The following is a 13230-nucleotide window of genomic DNA, read 5'->3' on the forward strand; positions in this document are numbered from 1 at the left end:
CATTTTCTGATTGAATGTAAATTCTTCAGTAGTTTCAGAACAATTGGTCAGTATATTTTGCCTGATAATTATTATTATTTAGACCGGTTAGATTTCCTCTTAAATTTTTTAAGTGAAAAACAATTAAAATCTTTTGTTCACAAAAAATGTACGAGTATAATAATAAAAGAAGAAATCCAACGTTGGCTCGGAGCCTGTCCTGGGGATCACCACGGGTGCAGTTCGTGGATTGGATCTGGAGAGAGAACACGAAAAGAACTGGGTGATGCTTCCTGGGGTAAACACGGCAAGAGTGTCATGCCCTTGCTGTGTAAACAAACAAAGAATCAAAGAGGCTCAGTACTTAGGCAGAAATCAGATTACTCTGATTACAGGCCTATTCACACAGGGCACGGCAGGTTCAGGAAGTACCTGCACAAAGTTAGGCTTATCAGCTCGGAACTGTTGTGCGGATTGTGACAAGGAAGTGGAGGAAATGGCCTCTCACCTTATTCGATTGCGTTGCAATCGAGAGACTGTGCTACGATATCTTTGGTACTTTGAGACCAAAGGAGATTATAGTGCAGAAGGAACTGGAGGGAAAGCCCTCAACCTTTTTAGAAGGGGAGGTTTCACCTACTAGATTAGAGGGAAGGCACAATAAGCCTCTTGTGGCTGCGGTGCCGTGGGGTATAGGTCCCGTCACGCCCGTTAAAAACTAAAAAAAAAAAAATCTAACTACTGTATCGATAATTAATCACTAATTAAAAGCTTTTGTATTGTATATTAGAATTAATATGTTTATTTCTGTTTTGTTTGTATTTTGTATGATGATTGAATACTTTAATTTAGGCTAGACTCCAGCTGATATAAAAATTGTATTTTTAAATAAGCAAATAAATTTATTATACATTGTAAACCCTCAAAATCGTATTCATGGATGCATTCAATAAAATCAAATAATATTAAAGTCAAAAATCTTGAGATTATCTGAAAAAAAAAATAGGAAATTTTGAAATCCCTCTATGAAAATGGGATTGATTGAAGGATTTTGGACAAAATTTCCATGAGGACACATCTTCTTTGAAAAATTTTTTTTTTTTGTACATGTGCTATTTTAGGTTTTTACAGAATTAATCGTTTGATTAAGGCTACTTTTTCTTGCCTAGAAAGTCTACCATCGCCAGTAAAAGTAAAGTTAAGTTATCGCCTATTTTTTTCAGGCGGGGCATAACGTCCAACTACCAAATTAGGTGTCGTGGACGGAGGCGTCTAGCAAACATACTTTACTGTAAAATTCCTTTTATTAACCATTAAATAAAATCCAAGGCCTAAAAGACCGGGAATCGAACCCAGTACCACAATGCTTATGATCTTTGTACCATCGCCAGAATTTTTTTTTGGCTTCATTCCTTTTCCAAGTTTTCCAATCTCAAAGGCCATCTTACATTTTTCCAACTCTTCAAGTTCAAATCCTCGATCCATTTTCGCACCGTACTTCACCCTTTGACGAATCTTTCCTAATTAGCGTTACCTCTCTCTGAAACTCCTTACCATTATCTGTCCGCCATGCTCCTACCCTTTCCATCTTTAAATCCCTTCTGTTCAATTATCTCCTTTCTACCCAGCTTCCTCCGAAATAATAATTGAATTCATTTATTTCCTTAATTTTAATTCTTATTTTTGTAAATACTTAGTTATTTTTTGGTATATAAATATCTAAAATACAGGCCAAACCCATAGGGCCTCCAATCTGTACACGTATTTATTCTAAGGCGACAATAGTCCCAAATTTTCATTCATTCATTCAAAAATATAAAATTGACGTGAACACCCTAATTTGCAATGTTCCCAATGGATCCTGTTAAAAGACAGAGTAAAGTTTAAGGATGGATATTAATGTTGTTCATCTATAAAAGAAGAGCAAAAGGCAGGTTTTTTCCACCACATTCTTAGTAAAAAGGTTCTCAGAAAGTAATTGGCAAACAACCTTGTAATTCTCTTATGTATGTGTGAAGGCGAAATATATTAGGGACAAGAGGCGAATAAAAAACCAAATTATGCTAAGTTGTTAGGCCAGTCCTTATAAAAAGAAAAAGATAAAATAAAAATAAAATGCGGTTAGTCACCGCCGTCGACCCACTTGTGCCTCATAAAACTTACAAGTTAGGATGGTATTTCGGACAAGGAGTTTCTATAAGTTCCCCTCTGTCCGTGACCTTGAGACATATGATTTCCCTCTTGTCTCCAGCATCTTTTACTTCTACGGAACCTTCCTATTCGTCTTCTTCTTCTTCTTCCATCAGAGAGGCAACTCTCTCTTAAGTAGGCTATTATCCTTCTCTTTCTGCCCATTCTATTGTAACGGGACCATTTTTTTTTTATATACTCGTATATCTCCCCGACACTTCATTCCTCTATAACTCAGCATCTCTATCAAGATGGTGAACACATGAACAGATTAAATATTATGTGCAGCAACTAGAGAGTAAAGGAACGATCTCTTTTTTTTTTTTTTACTTTACAACTCGTTTAAAGATCTCTCCATTCCAAGAATAATAAAGAAAGCATCTTGTTGATAAACAGTTGAATCAATTTTAATCGGCCAGGCCAAACCTTTACTTATATTAAAAATATTTTGTAGTTTTAATTTTGATTATCAAAACGCCTTCGAACGGCTAGTATTCGTAGAAGTTGCCTGTAAAGCTGATACGATCATTGAAAAAAATTATAGTGTTTTAATTGAGAGAACGAGATCTGCAGAGCCGCTGGTTCTGTACCAATCTTCCAGCTTGAAGACCAAGAGCAAGGTTCAGTTTTCTGGCAGGGCATTGTACAATAATTTGGATGTTTGAACAAACTAGATCAGGAAACCATTCATACATCCAATCACAAAAAAAGGAGATACAGACTTTAGAAGAGGACATTTCTTTTCTAGAACCTTCCAAGAATCTCAGATTACTCTTGAATATCTTGGCTTGGATGGAGCTTCACCAAGAACCAATAAATATTTCTCATTAAAGATTGATAAAAATCCAAGTATTTGGAGAGATGCTACATGCACATTTTAAAGCACCTTTTTAGTGCAACATCTTTGTGCTCAGTAGCATTGTAATAGTTGCAATCAAAGTAGCGTTCGAGATAAGATAATAATAGTATTTGTACGAGTAAATTCAACTATTCTTTTAAAAAAATACTTATTTTAAATACTTCAAATTGACTTTTATGATCAACAGAAATTTAAAAGATTCTTGTGGCTAGAACTCATTAGTTTAGTTGATGATTACCAAATGCTAAATTAGCTGATTTAGAACAGAAGCGTGACAAAAACTAAAATCCAAAATACTTTCACGTTTTTTACTTTTTCTCCTGCTAAATATTTATTTATTCATTTTAAGCAATTATAGATTAGCAAAGTTTATCTTTTATTATGAACAATATAACCATGAACGACTATTAACCGTAAAATAGTAATTAGTTGCCTATTCAGATAACTAGTTCTAGAATTTATGATTGTTAATCCTGTATTGAACGTTTTCAGGTAATTTAACCGTAAATGGATCAATCCAAAACAGTGATGCGCAAACTTTTTTCTCGATCCGATCGATTTTCTATTTGGCAATAATCCTCCTACCTTTTGAAGTAATGCATTAGTCACCGGGAAAAAGTAAAGATGAACAAGTAAAAATATTAAAGAACCAATTAAATGACGAACATTGTGTTTTATATAATCCATGAGGCTAGAATATATTCATGAAGTTATCTTTTTTATGGATCAGTTAGTTTTTCATTTCACTTTCACTCACTTCTAGTAAGAGTAGAATTTTTGACAGAAGAAGACGCCAAAACGTTTATTTAAAACAATAAACTATTTTTTTTAAACGGCGGGAAATTTCGAAAAAATAAAAAACACGTATTTAATCATTTTTAGTCTAGTTTTTTTTCTTGTGATTGACCCATTTTTTTTAAACCCCTGTATCTCGAGATACAGATAGATAACTTTGTCTTTTCGAATGGAACGTTATATTTTTTTTGCATATTTTTATAGTATTTGAGCTCCTAAAAAAAAACAAAAAAAAAAATTTTTGAAATCGGTTAGGTTTTTCAAAAGTTATGGTTATTTAAAATATGAAAAACAAATTTCAGTTTACTGTCAAAATTAAGTTATTTTTTTTTAAAGAATCTGTTCAAACTGGGCACAACCAACGGATAGGCAAACCAAAACTCTGGACTCCCACGCTTTGCTTGTAGCAGCACTTATGGTGGCGAAGTCAAGATCTAGGCAGGCTAGAAGTATTCGACGTTTCAGATCATCGATTGAAGCCACGGGATTAAGGATACTGTACACTTTATTTTGTTAGATATCCCCACAAAAAAATTGTCCATTGGGGTTAAGCCCAGAGATCGAGGTGGCCATTGGATGGGACAATGAATCCCTAAGCACTTTTCATGGAAATTTCTGTCCAGGTAACGTCGAACAACTCTCGCATTATGTGCCGGGCAACCATCTTGTTGAAAATACATATCTAGCCGACGTTGTAGAAGAACATCTTCAAGCTGAACTGGCAAAATGTCTCTTAAAAAAATGTTAGATACCTTTCACCAGTTAAGTTCTCTCTGTAGAAGTATGGGCCGATTGGTTGATTTCCTAAAACTCCACACCAAACGTTTGTAGAAAAAAACAACCTGAACGTCCAATAACTCTAGCCTGCCAAGATCTTGACTTCGCCTACCATAAGTGCAGCTACAAGCAAAGCGTGGGAGTCCAGAGTTTTGGCTTGCCTATCCGTTGATTGTGCCCAGTTTGAACAGATTCTTTAAAAAAAATAACATAATTTTGACAATAAACTGAAATTTGTTTTTCATATTTTAAATACCCATAACTTTTGAAAAACCTAACCGATTTCAAACAAATTTTTTTTGTTTATTTTAGGAGCTCAAATACTATAAAAATATGCAACAAAAAATATAACGTTTCATTTGAAAAACAAAAGTTGGATGCTGTATCTCGTGATACAGGGGTTTAAAAAATTGGGTCAATCACTGAAAATAAACTAGACTAAAAATGATTAAATACGTGTTTTTTATTTTTTCGAAATTTCCCGCCGTTAAAAAAAAAAGTGGGTGGAGCATATAACTCTGGTCACCCTGTATTAAAACTGTCCGGTAGGACAGTTGTATAAGGGTTGATCGTCAAAAACTGCACGAAAAAGCGTAACGTTGAAAAACACCCAACTTTGACAATTTTTTTCTCTTTTTCTATAAAAGATAAAATTCCCAAATTTTCTTTAAAATATAGGGCAAACCCTCCTTTATAGCTGTAATTTTTTTGCAACAACCCAGATCTAATAGGTTTTGAGAAAAAAGTTGCCGAAAATGAGCAAAAACTGCAATTTCAGAAATTGTTGTTCTTCTTCTTCTTCTTCTTCTTCTTGTTGTTGTTGTTGTTGTTGTTACCTTTTTTGTAAACTGCGTAGCGCCTAAACGCGTGAACCGATTTTCATGAATGAAGTGTCATTCGAATCGAAATTTTGTACAGATTTGCACTTTAAAAGTCTGAACGCTGTGCCTCATAAGGAGGGGAGTTTGCCCCACCCAAGTAAGGCCCTTTCTAAAACTATTATTACCAATATTTCTATAACGCTTAGTCCGATTTTGATAAAATTCAGCTCGAATAAGTTGTTAAAGCTCCTCTACTTGGCTGTGAAGGGCCATCAAGCTCTTGCACCTACTAAGAGGAAGTACTGCAATCGTTAAAATTATCAATGGGTGAACCTATTTACATTAATGAATCGTAAATCTTTGCCTTTTAGGGAGAAGTACTGTAATCGCAGTTTATTTTTCTTACTCCTCTTAAGAGGAAGTACTGAAATCGCAGTTTAATTTTGCTTTTTACGTACAAATACCTTCCTATTTTATTCAAAACGCTTTCTCAAAAAAATTGTTATTGAGGATGGCAACTATAATCATTCTTTAAAAAGATCTCTCCAATGGTAGTTACAGTTCCGACTTAACACCTTATCAGGTTATAATGATAGAATTGCTTATTCTAAATTTAAAAAAAAATCTGTGAAACAGATAAGTAACTTTGTAAAATAGACAAAAATGAAAATCTATCCAAAAGGTACAAAAATCTCTTTAACAAAAACTTACAGTTTAAAATGTTAAGTATAAGGGTTGATTAAACGCCAAAAGGTACACAAATCAGCAAGTACCCAACATTTCATTCATGCTTAGCTGATATAATTTAAGTAATTTTGCTGCATTAACTTTTTCTTCACATTTTTTTAGAAATTATTAGATGTCACAGACCCTTATGCTGGCTAGATCATTCATAATATTATTTTGTTATAATCATGATAAAATGTATATTATATCTTCGTTTTTAAATATAGGTACTTTATTTTAACTCCATTTCAAATTATTCTTTGGATTTATCTTTAATATGCCCTTTATTTTTAGTAGTCACATATACATTCATGTTAAAGTAGAGAAAAACAAAGTTAGAGTCGGCTACTGTTTAAATTTGAATCACGGATTTAACAGAATATTTCAGTCTTGAATTCGTCTTACCGAAATATTCGTGAGCACAAATAACTCACAGTTAATAACAAGTAGATTATTCAACAATTATTCATTTCTCAATAAATTGTAATTTAATTTAGTCTCCCTAATTTTACTTATAGTAAAATACTGGAATAATTAGCTGCCCTAAAAATATGCATATCTTATTTATTTTATATTACACATATTACAACATTGAAGGATGAATACCTAGATTGAGAATGTAATTGAAACTATATTATTTGCGATAAAGCCAGGTAATTATTACCTATTATTATAAACGTTTGACTACTACATAAAATAACAATTACTTTAATCGAAGAATGAACTTAAACCGACGATTTAAAAAAATAAATAAAATAAAATAAACAAAATCATTGATGTATGTTGATATAAGCATTTTTTAAAAAAAGGTTTTGAATTTTTTAGCCTCATAATTTTTTTTTATTTTTTATAACGTTTTTCTTTTTCACCTGTAATTAATAGTTTGATTATTATAAATAACTAGATATTACAGTCAAACTACAGTGCTACTTGAACAAATATTTTGTAGATGAAAATGGCCAGCATAAGGGTCTGTGACATCTAATAATTTCTAAAAAAATGTGAAGAAAAAGTTAATGCAGCAAAATTACTTAAATTATATCAGCTAAGCATGAATAAAATGTTGGGTACTTGCTGATTTGTGTACCTTTTGGCGTTTAATCAACCCTTATACTTAACATTTTAAACTGTAAGTTTTTGTTAAAGAGATTATATAAAATAAGGGCTACCAACTATCAAGGTATTCTGCCATAATAAGTTTACACCGAGAAGAAAAACAATGTACCTTAAAAGAGTTGATACATCGTATAATTCAAAAAATTAAAGTATCGATTTGTAGTTGAATACGATTATCGCTCATAAACAAGATGGACAAACTGCTGTTCAGTGGCTAAAAAGAAAAATATAGAGACCAAACTTTTTGCAAAGAAAATCAATATCAAAACGGCAGCTGATCTAGATGGCAGCGTGACCTACTTGCAACCTTCAGCATTTTTTTTTTGTATTCACAACAAAACTACTTGATAACTTTGTTTAATTAACAATAATTGATTTCATCAGAAAACAACAGCTTTGTTTTGTGCTTATCTTTGGTTAGACGAATGTTTTTATTTCCCCTGAGAACAAAGAAAAATTAGGTAAACTATCGTTAGAAGCAGGACAATTTATGGTTGTTATTCTAATGTTTGAATCCATTTTCTCGGCCATGGAAACGTTCAAACGTTAAGGTGAGAATAATAGTTCTCAGTTCTCATGATTCACAACTAGGAGTATTGACAACAAGGAAGTGGGGGTTTGTCTCTCAAGAATACGCCATTAGCAATTAAAATTGACCTGATATACTTGCTTACATCTACTGATGTAGCTCTATTAAAGTGACTGCTTCAATATTAGTTCAAGAATTCTAAAATACATCATGGGCAAATGATTTTTAATAAAGAAATAGAAAAAAAACAAAGAAATATCGATAATATTCTCGATATTATTTTTTTTTATAACTAGATAATACTAAAGAATAAAGTTAAATCTTAATAATATATTAAGAGAAGAAAACGCCCTAAAAATAGTAAAGGTTCATTTAGCACACCTCAAATTTCATCAAAAACTATTGCATTTATAGTTACTTAGTATTTTTTTTTTTTTTTTGCGCATCAACAGCTGAGGTTATTAGCGCCCGGAGCTTTTTCCAGTGCACTGCCGGCCTCCGGACAGTGTTCTCTCGTTACAGACAACACTGTCCATCACCGGACAGTGAGCTGTAAGAAGCTCCTAGGAAGAGAAAATCTAAGGGTCAGCAGCTGGATTCGAACCCGGGACCTCCGCGTGGGAGTCCAGTATGCTAACCTCATAGCTAATCCCTTCCCTCTTTAGTATTATTATTATTATTATATTACTTCTTTGGATTTAAATCAATTTAATAATCGAATACACAAAGATTAATTTGAAAACAAATGCTTTGAAGAAAACAAAAAAATAAAAATAAGAATAATACGACATTAGAGTCGAAGTTGATTGCCCTGAACTCGTTTTAACTGGATACTTCTTCAAAATTGTGAACACAAACTGTAGTTCTACTTGAAGTCCTTTCACTTGTATGTGTACATCTAAGTAGCTAACAATAAAAATCCATTACCTAATTACCCAACTATTATTATAGTAAGAACTGAGAAATAGAGAAATAAAATAATAATATTAAGTTGGCGCTAAATGGCCAAGCTGTCGATGCGCCGGAAAGAGAAATGAAATAATAAGTCATACAAAACCGCAAAACACATATGTTTTGCAGGTTTAGTTCATGAAAATTATTCTAGGCGTTTTTTATTTATTTATTTACTTTTTTAATATTTTCTATTTCTATTTTAATGATAACTGCTGAGGACGAAGAAAATATCATTTCAAAACTCAATAACTTCAAATTTTCCACCAAACTTAATAGTAATTTTCTTTGTTTTTCACTTTATTAGCCATATTTACAACTACAAAACAAATGTTGCATCAAGTAAATTTGATCATACAGGTTAAATTCACATGAAAGTAATGATAAGAGTAATCACGACCATTGGTGAAACTCTTTCTCGGTGGATATTACACTCACATCAATAGGTCCCTAGGCCACTTCCGCTTCAAGCGACGAGGAGGATTGTCTGGAATGTGTGGAGAGGAGAGTTGTTGTACAAGAGGATTAGGATGGAGAGAGCTAGGAGGCTGTGAAAGTTGCGATAGCGAGACTTTATTAGATCAGAGACAAAAGGGATGTGAAGGTCAGTGTGTGTGGTAAGGTTGGAAATGTAGAATGGAGTATTCAGGATTTTCCGTAGGATTTTAGACTGTAGTGACTGCAGGCGTTTGGAGTTAGAGGGTTTGGTTGAGCCCCACACTTCTGCTCCGTATGTCTCCGCCCATATCGGTCTTATCAATGCCTTGTAGATGGTTAGTTTGTGATTCAAGTCAAGTTTGGATCTTCGGTCAAGTAGACTAGTAAGTAGCTTGAAGCGTCTATTCACGTCTTGTCGTTTCAGTCGAGTATGTGGGTTCCACGTCAATATACAGTCCTAAGTATCGTACTACGTCAGCTGGAGGAATCTTTACACCGTTCAGTCCAACTGGTGGACTCGCAGATTTTCGTAAAGCAAATGTAATGTACACTGATTTTTGCTCATTAATTTTTATTTTCCATTTTCGGATCCAGATTTCGAGAAAATTTAAATGGATTCGAATTCTCCAGTTCTCTCAAAGAAGTGGAATATGAATTCCACTAATAATGTGAACTAGCTTATGATATGAATTTGATACAGTAGGTATAGTAAATTTAAAAAGAACTTTCTAAATATTCTACAACATTCTGTCATGTATTTATTTGAACAAATAAAGTCAATTCAGCTTTTGGAGTTCCGCCAAACAAATCTATTTCATATTCCAGATTTCCCTGATGATGCAATCACATCTACATTCCTGAGCAAGCAAAGGTTTCTTTTCTAGTTTTATTTTTTTAATTTTTATTAGCTGCATTAGTTGGACAGGAACTCAGGTTAGTTTCACTGTTTAACATACAAACAAATGTTATTTCCTGTGACGTACATAAAATGAAATGAAAAAACCGGAATACTAATTTCCGCCTTTTTTAAAAATATATATATATATATATTTGCCCTTCAAAATAATTTGATTTTTATCTATTACCCAGATAGAAATAATTTGATCAAAATGTTAATAATAATTAAATAAAGTTGCTTTAAAATAGCTTTACAACAAGACTGGCAACTAGAGTCAAAGTGTACAGAAATAAATCGCTATAAATTTGGTTGTATTAACACTATTTTCAGTCTAAAAAACCTGTATTACGAGGGTCGTTTGAAAAGTCCGTGCAAAGTCAGAGAGATAGCACTACTGGCGCGTATCGAGGTTATGTTTAGTTAGTAGCATCTCTTGGAAGAACACACACCAAGTTTCAGCCAGATCGGTCTATTTCTTTGTGTTTGGCATTCGTTTGAATCGAGGAAGTCGAGTGATTTTCAAAAAATGGGCGAAAAAGAATTTCGTGTGTTGATTAAACACTACTTTATGAAAGGCAAAACGCCTCAGGAGACTAAAGAGAAGCTGGATAAACATTATGGTGACTCTGCACCTTCGATTAGAACAGTTTATAAGTGGTTTCAAAATTTTCGGAGTGGCCATATGGGCACAAGTGACGCTGAACGTTCTGGACGCCCTGTTGAGGTTACTACTCCAGAAATCATTGATAAAATCCATGATATGGTGATGGATGACAGAAGAGTGAAGGTGCGTGAGATTGCTAGTGCTGTGGGTATCTCGAATGAACGGGTACATAATATTTTGCATCAACATTTGGACATGACAAAGCTATCCGCAAGATGGGTGCCGCGATTGCTCACGCTTGACCAAAAACGAAATCGTGTGAAGTGTTGCAAGGACGGTTTGCAGCTGTTCCAGAAGAATCCGTAGGACTTTAAGCGTCGTTTCGTCACTGTGGATGAAACATGGATACATCACTACACTCCTGAGACCAAAGTACAATCTAAACAATGGGTTACCAAGGGGGAATCTGCGCCAAAAAAGGCGAGGGCCGTTCCTTCGGCCGGAAAGATTATGGCGACTGTCTTTTGGGATTCGCTAGGAATAATCCTCATTGACTATCTGGAAAAGGGTAAAACTATTACAGGTGCATATTATTCATCGTTATTGGACCGTTTGAAAACCGAGCTGCAAGAAAAACGCGCACGATTAGCCCACAAAAAAGTCCTTTTCCATCACGACAACGCACCAGTTCACACCTCAGCAGTTGTGGTCGCAAAATTAATGGAAATAGGGTTCCAACTCGTTTCACATCCCCCCCTATTCTCCAGACTTGGCTCCCTCGGACTACTATTTGTTCCCCAATTTGAAGAAATGGCTGGCGGGAAAAAGATTTTATTCAAACGAGGAGGTGATTGCAGAAACGAATGGCTATTTTTCAGACTTGGACAAATCCTTTTATTCGGAAGGGATCAACAAACTAGAGCAGCGTTGGACGAAGTTTATAAGCCTAAAAGGAGACTATGTTGAAAAATAAAAAAGGTTTACCCCAAAAAATTAAGTAGTTTTTATTTTTGCACGGACTTTTCAAACGACCCTCGTAGGTTCGAAACATTAATTAAAGTTGTTTTTAGTCTGAAAATGGCTACAGCCATTCCAGTCTGCTCGCTTATAATCGTAAGAAAAAATAAATCGATTGTTTGATTACTCCTGAATCTCACATAAAAAAAAAAAAAATTGTGATTGGATTTAAATACGTCGAATCCACCTGCATTGAAAATGGCAACATCTCTATGGCAAGTGACGAACAAAATAGTAAAACACCTTCTAAATCTAAAACACCTACATCTTTATTTGATGAATAACTAATTACTTCCATTCCCAAAAGCGTGGAATTATTATTTTTTCCCATTTAAGATAAAAATTTTACACCAACTTGGGCAATCCTATGAAATAAAATATTACCTCATCTCATGCATCACAAATTCTTTACAGTCAAGAATTAACAATTTGTTCCAAATTAATGTGTAATTCCTTTTAGGGCTAAAAAAGTATGATGTTCTAGCAGCATCACAATTATTTTAAGACATTTAGAACGAATCCTTTTTATAATAAAAAATTATTGATAATTAGAAACGCTTCTTAGATAATGCCAACTTTGAAATAAATAAAAGTGCATTTAAAGTTTATGCATTTACCACGAATAATTGTTTTGAATACAGCAATGGCAGTATTGAACTGTACTGAAGTTATAGATAACAATGTGCGCCTTAAAGGGAATTAGTTATACAATACCCGCTCTATTTTCTTGTATTGATTTATAGTATATTCACTAAGGCACTATTTTATTCATCATCATAATTTTATTGAAGCCCGAGTATTGACATATTTAATACATACATCATTCAAAATTTACAATATGTGTAGTTCTGTTATAAATTAGAAGAATAAAAATAAATTAAAGATCAACTTAAACTAAAATAAAAAAGTAAAGGGTAAATCTTATTTTTAATGAAAAATAATAATAAAAATAATTTTTTACCCGTTGGTATTTTTTTTTTGGCGCATCAACAGCTGAGATCATTAGCGCCCGGAGCTTTTTTTCAGTGCACTGCCAGCCTCCGGACAGTGTTCTCTCGTTACAGACAACACTGTCCATCACCGGACAGTGAGCTGTAAGAAGCTCCTAGGAAGAGAAAATCTAAGAGTCAGCTGCTGGATTCGAACCCTGGACCTCCGCATGGGAGTCCAGTATGCTAACCTCATAGCTAATCCCTTCCCATCCCGTTGGTATTATAAACAATATTAATTTTTAGCATAATTAAAGTACATAATAAATTTGTTTAAATTTTGCCTTACAGTCCTAGACGAACCTAGATAAATTTAAAGCTTAAAAGAGAAAAATTTAAAGATATATTACCATTTTTGAGCTAATTATTTATTACGTTATTTTCCAAGTTTAATTTTATTATTTTATACATAACTAGCTGTACCCGTTCACACGTTGCTGTGTTTGAACAAAAAGGCAGTTTTGATACCTCAAACATAATTTATTAATGACCAAATGTATACAATACATCGAAATGAAAATTAACAATAAAATTATCCCTA

At 33.5% G+C, this 13230-nt stretch overlaps 1 protein-coding gene across 4 annotated transcripts in view; it reads right to left on the reverse strand.

Annotated features, from left to right (window-relative positions):
- The window catches only part of LOC141457836 (sphingomyelin phosphodiesterase), an 80899-nt gene that overhangs the window by 44436 nt on the left and 23233 nt on the right, over positions 1–13230 (reverse strand). The window lies entirely within an intron of this gene.

Source organism: Rhodnius prolixus, unplaced genomic scaffold (genome assembly GCF_049639745.1).
Source record: "Rhodnius prolixus isolate KJV_2025 unplaced genomic scaffold, Rpr scaffold_5, whole genome shotgun sequence".
NCBI classification, from domain to species: domain Eukaryota; kingdom Metazoa; phylum Arthropoda; class Insecta; order Hemiptera; family Reduviidae; genus Rhodnius; species Rhodnius prolixus.